Source organism: Bos mutus, chromosome 21 (assembly GCF_027580195.1).
Source record: "Bos mutus isolate GX-2022 chromosome 21, NWIPB_WYAK_1.1, whole genome shotgun sequence".
Lineage (NCBI taxonomy): Eukaryota > Metazoa > Chordata > Mammalia > Artiodactyla > Bovidae > Bos > Bos mutus.
Genome location: NC_091637.1, coordinates 11,085,765 through 11,095,226, shown reverse-complemented (window position 1 = coordinate 11,095,226; position 9,462 = coordinate 11,085,765). Strand labels below are relative to the sequence as shown.

The following is a 9,462-nucleotide window of genomic DNA, read 5'->3' as shown; positions in this document are numbered from 1 at the left end:
TACCTTTTGTACCAATTACTGTTTTCAAATGTGTTTAGTTACAGAGTTCAAAAACACAATTATAAGTGACCATGATGCTTAGGCAGTGTCTTCACATGCAAAACAAAGTGTAAATTAAGATAATTATTGCAAAAATTTAGGCCCAGAACCTGCTTACCTACTGAAGTCCCTGTAATTAAGAAAAAGTGTTTGGGATAATTGCCTCAATTTACCCTTTGGTTGTTTGAGGGAATGAAGTACCCAGAACTGGTTGGCATAGTTTTCTTTTCTGATTGTATACAATGCCTAATCGGACTGTTTATCTCAAAATATTTTTTCCTCAGTGAAAATCCTCTTTTATATAAAACATTCTTTGACTCATTTGTCAAAAGAATCTTTCTGTTATCAATGTCCAAATTACCAATCAATTCTATAAATTTTTTTTTTTTTTTAAAGAAAACCAAACAGAAACAAACAAGCTAGTTAACAAATTGAAAGCACATATTTTAAAGTGTAAAATGTTCCCTGGGATATTTCTAACAAGTAAATTGTAATCTACGGTTTGTGTTGTGCTGAGTTATGTCCCATCAGATTTACAAGGACAATGGAGTGACTGTCTTGGACAGAGTTTCCATTTCCTCCACCGTATGTGCAGATTGTTGGGAAGGACATAGGAGGTGATTTGAAGAGGGAGTAAAGAGTGGCTAACGTCCAGCGATTTAGAAGAAAATGCGAACGTTTTTCCTCTCACAATTTAACTGAGGTACACACTTTCCAAAGGATATGTGGCAGGTAAATTTTGGGGTCCTTCTAATTTTTCCCCAGTGTCTTATATTAACTGATATCAAACACATTCTAAGCTAGAACTCATTATTAAGAACGACAAGGAAGATTGATGTAATAGAAATAATCAGAGGAGGAGATAGTGGGTAAGCAGAAATTCTCTTTGACCTCTGGTCTAATCTTGAAGGGAAATGTAGATTAGAAAAAGCAAAACTGGAACTCAGCATGAAACAGCCTTACAGGCCACAGGACATAGACCATGGAAAAACAGGGGGATGAATGGACAAGAGGAAGGTGAGGTGGAAACAGAAGCTGCAGGAAATGATGCACTGGACTCCGGAGGACAACTTCCTACTCACATACTGTCCACATTCCTAACACTTCACCTCCATTGTCTGTTTACTCATTTTTTGATTAATTTGTTTCTTATATTCAAGATGAACATCTTGAGAAAAGGCTGCCACTTCAGGAGTCACATTCTGTAAAAAATGAAGAAGATATAACACAAGAAGGATCCATCTTACAAAATGAAGTCTCTCGATAATTTAGAATTGGTTTATTTCTGTTTTCTATCCTCTGATGTCAAGCAATATACTGCCTTCCTGTCCTTATTTCAAAGGTGCTTATTTGTAAAATCATGACCTTATGAATAGTTGTTTGCCAAGATCTGTCCTATGTTTCATAGAACACTAAAGTATATTCAAAATTCAGAGAAACGTTTTATTAATTCTCTAGTGAAAGTGAAAGTGTTTGTCGTTCAGTCATGTCTGACTCTTTTTGACCCCATGGACTGTAGCCCACCCGGCTTCTATGTGCATGGAATTCTCCAGGTAAGAATACTGGAGTGGGTTGCCATTCCCTTCTCAAGGGGATCTTCCCTACCCAGAGACTGAACCCCAGGTCTCCTGCATTGCAGTCAGATTCTTTACCGTCTGGGGAACCAGGGAAGAAAAGTCTATTCAATGGGAAAATCTTCAAGCTTTGTTCTAGAGATATATACTGCTTTGAAATGTAGCATTTCGTACTTGACAAAAATGCAACAAAGCTTAATAATCCAGAAAAAAATACTTTTCTAAAGCTTTGAGTGTTTGAAGTTTCAGAAATAAATGTGGCCAGTTTCAAATATTTCTAGGGTAGCAGCAGACTCATCTGCTTCTTTTCACCAGGGCTGAATGTCCTGGTGAGGTGTGTGTGGTATGTGAATTGGTCGGGGTCCAACTGGGACCCAGTTTTTCTCAGATCATCTCCCTCTCGTTTATGTTTCCTGTGACAGCAGTAACTGGAAGTGATCACAAAACAGTAGAATATTTATTTCCTGGTTTTAGCTGACTAATGAGCATCTGAAAGATACTTGTAACTTGTGTGTGCTTGCTCAGGCAGTGGAATGTCTCTCTTCAGTCTGGTAATTCTTCTTCTAAAATCAATCAAAAGTATTTCCCATACTTAGGCAAAACAAACAAAATAAACCAAGGCTTTTATTCAGTAAATGGGGGTACCTAATAACTATCCCATTAGTTAGTTTTAATAAAAGAAGCAAATATTAAATGATAATGACTTCTTTATGTGACAAAAGTAAACTCCCTTCCAAATCCTGCCAAGAGCAATTTTTTAACCCGGGTAAACTGGGAAGGGAGAGGAGAAAAACATCACCAAAAATACTTGTTATATATGAAAACCAGTAGATAAATAAAATACCATCTTGAGAGCAGAAATAACAATATAATAATGGCAAATCAAAAACGGATAGTACTAATTTTCCCTCCCTTTTGCCACCTTACAGGATATCCCGTCTCGCTGCAGAAACAAAACATGGAAATGAATCAGTCGATAAAGGATTTTCTCCTATTAACGATGTTGGCGATTTTGTCCCATGGAGGGGAAGTGGACCATTAAGATGAATGTTCAAAATCTATAGAGATCGCAGTTACTCCCCCACCCCCTGCAGCTGGATGCAAACTTTTGTGTGTGTGATAAAGAATGTCAAGCTAAAGTTAAATGCATTTTATCTAAGTATGGTAATAAATCACCACCTAGAGTGACCTACATGTTTAATTTTTTCCAACATTGATACTCTCTTTTGACTGCTCCCATCACTGACTATTTTTGCTTTTCCTACTAAATCACAGAAAACTGACCTCTGTAGAAGCTCAATACCTATTCTTTGAAGGGTCAGGGAGAGAGAATGAAGCAATAGTTGTGAGAATGTGAAGCCACAAGAGAGAATTGAGGCCGCTTTCATGAGGAGAAACTCAGTGGTCATTCAAAAATTGTCCTTGTGATATTTTTCATTTCAAAGAGATGTAAATTCCTCTTCAACAACTTACATTTTTCAAAAGTTAAAGTCAAAAATGTTAATCGGGACTTCCCTGGCAGTCCAGTGGTTAGGACTTCAACTTCCAATGCAAAGGGTATGGGTTTGATCCCTGGTCGGGGAACTAAGATCCCATATGCCTTGGGGGTCAAAAAAACAAAACATAAAACAGAAGAAATATTATAACAAATTCAATAAAGATTTTAAAAATGGTCCACATAAAAAGATCTTTAAAAATGTTAATTAATTTAATTAGCATGATCACAATGGAAACATATATCAAATATGTAGTGAAATATATTAAATGTATACAACTTTTATTTGTCAATAATTCAAAAAAAAAACACTGAAAATTAAATTAAACATCAGGAATACATTAAAAAAAGAAAAAAATGAGAGGAGTAAAAGTCCCTTCCATTCCCAAGGTTTATATGACCTAGAAATGAACTTGTCCCAAGAATCAGGTTTAAGACATATATTAGAAGCCATAGACTTTCTATTTTCCCAGAAAGATAAACTTAATATCATAAATATTATCACCATGTTGGGATCAACATGGAGGGTTTGCTGGAATTAAATATTTAAAGCAAGAGGTGAGGAAAGATTTATGTAATGCTAATTTCAGGCAGTTTTCAAGGTTAATGCTTGTCCACATTTGCATGGCCAGCTCTCCTCACCCCAAGCCCACATGATCAGCTCTGGCCTGCTTGCCACTGGCATCAACTCCTTCTGTGATATGCTGGCTGCAATTCAACAGTGAAGCGTGCATTTTCTCTGCTGAGCATTTAGGGAGATTGCAGGCAGTGACATATGATGTAAATGGAAAAACAGAAAAAAAGTATGACCCTAAAACTCACCATCAGAAGGCTTGTAGGTGTCCTGCTCACTGTTCCAAAGTGGGCACTCAGACAGGCCACCCAAACTGCTGACATCCTTCCTTGACCCTTTCAAAGTAGCTGTGAGCCTAATGATTGGGTTTTGGAACTGAGCTTCACAGGAATTGGTTCCAATCCTGGGTGGTGCTGAGAAAACTCCAGTCTCACCAGAATTTGGCTGAGACCACCAGACGCGTTTCATGTGAGGGCCTTTTCCCATAATCTGACCAGAATGGTTTATAAATGTTCTGGAGAGCAAAAAGCAGGTCCCACAGGCTGCGAAAGGGCCATGCCCTGCTCGGTTAGGAGACCACACAGCCATCCCCTCTCCCTTCTGAGTATTTAGAGTTAGAAAAACCACAACACCCCTCTCCTTCAGAAGCTGAGGGTGAAAGTGGAAAAAGACAGCAACACAAATTGCATCCTACAGCTGAGAAAGCCTCTCTCTTGGAAAAGCTAGAAAATAAATAAATAAAGGGGGAAATCCAAATGGGATTGCTCTTCAAACACACAAATGATCTTATGTTAACAGTTGGGATTAAACAGCTGTCTCGTGGTTATGTGATCATAACAGATGCTGTGTGCAAACGTTTCCTGCTAGCTTTGTTTTGGTTATTGCTGTTTGTGCAGTTCAATGGGCTGAATTCAGCTTAAGGGATACAGGTTTTTATTATCCTTCTGTGCTGCACGGGCAGCTTCATCATCTCTTTAAGAGGAAAGGGGGCGAGTGTGAGGGAGAGAGGGAGAGGAAATGGAGGGTGGGCTCTCCCATGTCACATTGGGAATGATGTCATATTGATGAAATTCCAACACACTGATTTACGGCCACTTTGCTGTTAAAGTGGTCCCTAGTTCTATTCTTTGTGCCGAGTGTGTGTGTGTGTGTCTGTGCGTGTGTGTAGGCTCGAGTCTAGTGCAGTTTATGCAGCTGGATTTATAAAACCTAGAGAAAGGTTTCTTTGATGCCTAACAGGTTACAATGTAGTATTGCTCCCTGGTTTGTCTCTCTTCCTCTCATACCCTCCAGAGGCAAAAAGGTACTAGCCAATTTCGAATTTTCCTAGAAGTTTCATTTCATCCTAGAAGTGGGGATCACCCTATCTATGTCAGCCGAGTGACGTGGCAAACCCTCACTATTTTGGGGAAGTTCAAATCTGAAGCCATTTTGGCCTGAATTATATGACTTGTTCGAATCAAAATATCCTCTTGGCTCAAGTTCTTTCAGAGAGATGCTGTGATTCATAACACATTTTGCCTACCGACAGATTTTATTTCTACTTATATTTTCCAAACTTTAAAAAAACATGATGTAAATGGCAGAAATAATGTTTCTGGGTTCGCAAAGCACCTGGCTTCCGTGAGGAGGAGGTAAAGAGAACAGCGTGGGTGCTATTTAGCAGGGCTGGCGTGGGCTCAGCCTGCCGGTCCACGCCCCCGGGACCTCAGTTCTCAGCTATAAACAGCCCATCTTCATCCACGTAGGCAAGCATTTACTGGCCAGTAGTTCATCTGTGCTTTTGGAAATTTTGAATGGGGGAAGGAGGAAGCAGATTCCATTGCCCAGAACCTTCTGTTACGAATCACACCTTTGAGTGGGACGTCCTACCGTGGGGAGTCTCTCCCCTCTGGTATCCTTACTGAAGAGGAGGCTTTAACAATAAACATTTATAAAGAACCAAACTTAAATGGCCATCTTATTCTCACTCTAAGGAGATATTTAACAACGACTCTCCAGGGTTTACAGCTCATAGAATGAGATTAGCCTTTCCCTGAAAAGTAGCCAAAGCAGTCCCATTTCTAGAATGTTCTAAATCAATTTCAGAGCAACTACATACACATTCAACTCTTGATCACTAATGCCTGAACAGCTCCTGGAGATGCTTTCCTAATTTGACACAAAAGCAAGTCAAGGTTCATCCTATACGGTAAGTAGCGTATCTAAGTAGTCCAACTTTATACGAGAAGTAAGCAGTGGAGCCCATACTGGTACCCACAAGAATCTATGGGGATCTATGGCCACAAGACACAGACTGAGAAGAGTGTTTGCTCAGGGGCCGCTGTTGTTGTCTTTGTCATTTTTATCTGATGGATGGGAGGGTGAGAGGGTGCTGCACTATGTCCGTCTGCCTCTGTTGCCTCCAAATTGTGAAGGCAAACATCAACTTCCAGTCTTTCTAGGTGCTCTGGAAATACTGAAGAATTAGTTCTCTATGTGCCCAGGAGTTCTGCATATCAGCCCCCTTTATGGAATCAAGCCTGTGGCAGCCTCAAAACAAAAGGTCCTTCCAAAGAAGAGATACAAATAGCCAATAAGTGCGTGCAAAGATATGCAACATCTTTAATCATTAGAGAAACACAACTCAAACCTACGATAGTGGTACTAACTCACAACCATTAAGATAGTTAACATATATTTTTACAGAGTGACAAGCATTGACAAGGATGTGGAGAAACTGGGACCCTTTTGCACTGCTGGTAAGAATGTAAAATGGTGTAGTTTTTATGGGAAACAGTATGGTGGTTTCTCAAAAAAAATCAAAAACAGAATTATCACATGATCCAGAAATTCCACTTCTAGGAATAGTATCAAGAAAATTGAAAACAATATTAGAAAGATAACTGTATGCCTATGTTCATGGCAGCATTATTCACAATAGCTAAAATGTAAAAGCAGTGTGAGTGTCCATAAATGCATGCAGGAAAGGATGAATAGGATGTGGTGTGTGTGTGTATATATATATATATATATATATATATATATATATACACATATATTCCAGAATTTAAAAAGGAGGGAATTTCTAACATATGCTACAACATGAATGAACTTTGAGGACATTATTCTAAGTGAAATAAGCCAGTCACAGAAAACAAATACCATATGATCCCATTTATATTACATTCTTAGAGTAGTCAAACTTCAGGAAGCAGACAGCAGAATGATGGTTGCAGGGGCGGAGAGAGGAGGGAGGGGGAGCTGGTGTTTAATGGATACAGAGTTTCAGTTTGGGAAGATGAAAAAGTTCCGGAGATACACGACGGTGATGACTGCACAACAATATGAATGCACAGAACACCACTGAACTGAACTCTGTGCTGAAAATTTCATGTTATATGTAGTTTACCGCAATAAAAATAAGAACGGTCCATTACAATCACCTAAGACCCAAAGTTTAAGTCTCTAAAAACTGCTTTCCCTGCCACTGTGCCCTGGCCCCTCCTCCACTGTAAGTCTGAACACAACACATACTCGGCTTTTCAGCACGATCGAGTATCCAGATACTATAGTGTGTACAGACTAAATGTTGGTGGGAGAAATGCGAATCAAGCCATCAAAGAGGTTTGATTTATACCCTTTCCCTGACGATCACAAGTATCTCTAGGATCTTCATTCTTTTCAGGCTTGATACCAATTAAAATGCAAATCTTTCCAAGAGAGAATGTTTTAAGCATTTTCATCTTTGAATGAAATTCAGATCCTTTTATCTTCTGTCTCTTTTTCTAAAACAAAGCTTCTTTTAATTACAAAAATAATAGAGAAAAAGGGTTAATAGGAATACACACCAAACACACTTGCAAACTGTCAAGATGGAGACAGTCCAACAGAAGAATGGGCAGAGGCTGTGAGAAGAAGGCAGAGCCAATCTAGGTGGTCCCCAAACAAAGAAAAAGATGGTCAAATCACTAAGCAGCAGGAAAATGAAAATAACAAAATTGCAAAGTATCACTTTAATTCATCAAACTGGTACTGTTTTAATGCTACATCACCCACTGAGGACAGGAATATGTGGAAAGGGTACATTCATACACCGTTTGTAAAAATGTGAAGACTTTTTGAATTTTAGGGAAGCAATCTGATCAGTTCAGTTCAGTTCAGTCACTCAGTCATGTCTGACTCTTTGTAACCCCACGGATGGCAGCACGCCAGACTTCCCTGTCCATCATCAACTCCTAGAGTTTACTCAAACTCATGTCCATCTAATTGGTGATGACATCCAACCATCTCAACCTCTGTCATCCCCTTCTCCTTCTTCCTTCCATCTTTCCCAGCATCAGGGTCTTTTCAAATGAGTCAGTTCTTTGCATCAGGTGACCAAATACTGGCGTTTCAGCTTCAGCATCAGTCCTTCCAATGCAGTCCCTTGGACAGCAAATAGATCCAACCTTTCCTTTACGAGGGACTGGTTGGATCTCTTTGCTGTCCAAGGGACTCTCAAGAGTCTTCTCCAACATCACAATTCAAAAGCATCAGTTCTTCGGCGCTCAGCTTTCTTGATAGTCCAACTCTCACATTCATACATGACTACAGGAAAAGCCATAGCTTTGAATAGACTGAACTTTGTTGGCAATGTAATGTCTCTGCTTTTTAATATGCGTTCTAGATTGGTCATAACTTTTCTTCCAAGGAGCAAGTGTCTTTTAATTTCATGGCTGCAGTCACCATCTGCAGTGATTTTGGAGCCCCCCAAAATAAAGTCTGTCACTGTTTCCATTGTTTCCCCATCTATTTGCCATGAAGTGATGGCACCAGATGCCATGATCTTATTTTTCTAAATGTTGAGTTTCAAGCCAACTTTTTCACTCTCCTCTTTCACTTTCATCAAGAGGCTCTTTAGTTCTTCTTTGCTTTCTGCCATAAGTGTGGTGTCATCTGCATATCTGAAGTTATTGATATTTCTCCTGGCAATCTTGATTCCAGTTCATGCTTCAAAGACTTTTTGCATTTTAGAAATGCAATCTGAGAGCATATTTTAAAAGTACATATATTTTTCTACTCAATAGTCCCATCCTTAAAGGTCTCCCCAAGAAATGAAGAAATGAAATGAATGAAACCCTCTCTTTCTGTTTTAGTCAGTATGTGGAATATCGAAGGTTATATATACATATAAATACATATAAACATTCATATGTGTGAATGTTTGCTACATAGTGACAAAAAAAAATAAGTTCAGTACATTCATGCCGTGGACAATGATTCAATCACTAAAAAGAAAAAAAATTAGAGGTACATCAAATGAATCAGATGAAATTCCGTGAAGAATTGCTGAATAGGAAAATCTTTGGGTGTAGCCCATTTTGGAAAAAAACAAGTAATCACACACACACACACACACACACACTCCAAACTTGCATACACTTATCTTTTGTATCACCCACAGAGGATCATAGGATATATAATGGATAAGAGTGTACATTCCTTAAGACATATGGGAGGATTCTTTCTAGGTAATTCACATTGTTTCCCTGTGGAGGAGTAGGCTGATGTGTGTAGAGAGAGAAGAGGGGAAAGTGAGTTTATAAGCTGAAAAAAAAAGGAAAAACAAAAAAATGGAATAAAAAATGGAAATGCATCTTTTGCATTGCTTTTCTTCTATATGCCAATATTGTTGCTTTTGTTGAGCTGCTAAGTCACGTCTGACTCATTGAGACACAATGGACTGTAGCCCGCCAGGCTCTTCTGTCCATGGGATTTCCCAGGCAAGCACACTGGAGTGGGTTGCCACTGGAGTGGGT

At 39.1% G+C, this 9,462-nt stretch overlaps 1 long non-coding RNA gene across 1 annotated transcript in view; it reads right to left on the bottom strand.

The window, feature by feature from the left end:
• Nucleotides 1–4,155, bottom strand: part of LOC138984382 (uncharacterized) — a 15,537-nt gene extending 11,382 nt beyond the window's left edge. Inside the window, exon 1 of the long non-coding RNA XR_011461636.1 lies at nucleotides 3,931–4,155. This is a non-coding gene — a long non-coding RNA (uncharacterized lncRNA). The remainder of the gene's footprint in view (nucleotides 1–3,930) is intronic.
• Between the last annotated feature and the right edge of the window lie 5,307 nt (nucleotides 4,156–9,462).